Source organism: Mandrillus leucophaeus, unplaced genomic scaffold (assembly GCF_000951045.1).
Source record: "Mandrillus leucophaeus isolate KB7577 unplaced genomic scaffold, Mleu.le_1.0 Scaffold383, whole genome shotgun sequence".
NCBI classification, from domain to species: domain Eukaryota; kingdom Metazoa; phylum Chordata; class Mammalia; order Primates; family Cercopithecidae; genus Mandrillus; species Mandrillus leucophaeus.
In genome coordinates this window covers 1,023,860-1,026,183 of record NW_012104065.1, presented here as the reverse complement: position 1 = coordinate 1,026,183, position 2,324 = coordinate 1,023,860, and the positions used below count along the sequence as shown (strand labels likewise).

Below are 2,324 nucleotides of genomic sequence, written 5' to 3'. Positions count from 1 at the left end.
TTTTAACTACATTTTTGTTATATATTTAGATTATTTTCAAATGTTTGCTCTTGTAAAGAATACTGTGACTTTTTTTGTTGTTAACTCTAAACACATTCATGATTGTTTCCTTAGGATAATTCTCAGAAATAGAGTTATAAGCTGATTGGTATATGCATTCTTAAAGCTTGTGACAGACTTTTACCAAATTGCTCTTCAGGAAGGTTTTGTACTGTATGTATTTCCTCCTTCTACACTGATTACCATCATTTTTACATTTGTTTTCCCTTTTTTAATCTTATTTTTGTCCTGAGGTTAAGTTGGGTTTTTTGTTTGTTGGTTTGAGACAGAGTCTCACTCTGTCACCCAGGCTGGAGTGCAGTGGCATGATCTCGACTCACTGCAACCTCCACCTCCCAGCTTCAAGCAATTCTCCTGCCTCAGTCTCTGGAGTAGCTGGCACGATCTCGACTCACTGCAACCTCCACCTCCCAGGTTCAAGTAATTCTTCTGCCTCAGCCTCTGGAGTAGCGCCACTATGCCCAGCTTATATTTGTATTTCTAGTAGAGACAGGGTTTCACCATGTTGGTCAGGCTGGTTTCAAACTCCTGACCTCAAGTGATCCTCTCACCTCGGACTCCCACAGTTCTGGGATTACAGGCGTGAGCCACTGTGCCTGGACGAGGTTGAGTTTTTTTGTTGTGTTTGTTGGCTTTTATTTTTCTTTAATTATCTGTTCATCATATTTGTCCATTGTTTTATTGGATGTTCACGTTTTCTTAATAATATATAAGAGCTCTTTATCTATTACTACCTGCAGACTTTTTCATGACCAAAAAAATGAAAGCTATATGGATACCTTGATCCGACGTCTACAGCTATATTCTCGAAACCTGGAACATCTGGTAGAGGAAAGGACACAGCTATACAAGGCAGAGAGGGACAGGGCTGACAGACTTAACTTTATGTTGCTTCCAAGGTAAGGCAAATCTTGCTGATGTGGGAGCTGAAATATTCAGCATATCCTTCTAGCATTGCTTTTTGTTGTGTCTATATAGGATTAGTTTCCTTTTATATATTCTTCAGTAGATTATTGGTTTTAAAATGCATGTATTTTGCTAAGCCTTGTTTCAGTTTGTACTCCACTAAGTAATGTCCTGAAGGTCACCTGTGAATGGCAGAGATGGGATTCTACCCAAGAGGCCCAAGCTGGAGTCCCTGATCTCCTTTAGCAACTCTGACCTCAAAATCTTAAACCTCTGAAAGTCAAATCACCTGCAAGAAAACTAGGAGGCGGATCACAGCTTGGGGGAAAGGAGTTGGAAGACACTTGGCAAGTGGTGTCTCGTAACCTTGTGATAGAAGGGCAGAACCCATGAGCCCTCAGAGTCCCTGGGAACAGTAGGGAACCCTTCCTACTCGCTTCAAGGATGATAATTTCTATCAGAGCTCCATAAATGTTGGGTACATAATGCATAATTCCTTGCCTGGTCTTTAATGCTGAGTTGTGACAAAAACAATATCCTGGTTATCTGGCTGCCTTCCCAGGGTTTCATTGGCGGTGGTTTTAACCAGTAATGTCACTCAAGTGATTTGAATCAGCTGGCTCACCATTTCAGCTTTTTTCCTAGCCTTAGTTCAATATGCCACTTGGACCATTAGTTGGTAGATATTTTTATTGGATTTCCAAAGATTATATCACACAAGCCTCTTCAGGAGCTACAATACATCATGGTTTCCACACAGCTCACTTTGGTTATTCATGTAAAAATTATATTTGCAAGATAAAACTAAAACATGCATGAGCAATAACTAGAAGAATCAAAAAGAAATACGTGTAGCAGAGGGCAAATAAACTTAAGACTGCATGTAGGAACCAGATATCACTTAAACATTTATTTGAACAGTACCCCTTGGGGTAAATACATTAAAATAGAAGTTTCTTCTTTTTTAATTATTTTTATTTTTATTTTATTTTATTTTATTTTTTGAGGTGGAGTTTTGCTCTTGTTGCTCAGGCTGGAGTGCAACAGCATGACCTCAGCTCACTGCAACTTCTGCCTCCTGGGTTCAAATGATTCTCCTGCCTCAGCCTCCCAAGTAGCTGGGATTACAGGTGCCTGCCACCACACCAAGCTAATTTTTGCATTTTTAGTAGAGAGAGGGTTTCACCATGTTGGCCAGACTGGTCTCAAACTCCTGACTTCAGGTAATCCACACGCCTCTGCCTCCAAAAGTGCTGGGATTACAGGCGTGAGCTACCGTGCCTGGCCAGAAGTTTTTTCTTACGGGAAGACTTTCTAAGAGATCCACTCTGTATACTAATTTTATCTATGTCAGCAAC

The 2,324-nt window shown here is 40.4% G+C and overlaps 1 protein-coding gene across 1 annotated transcript in view; it reads left to right on the top strand.

Annotated features, from left to right (window-relative positions):
- The window catches only part of GUCY2C (guanylate cyclase 2C), a 103,552-nt gene that overhangs the window by 89,848 nt on the left and 11,380 nt on the right, over positions 1-2,324 (top strand). The gene's annotated exons all lie outside the window — the stretch shown is intronic.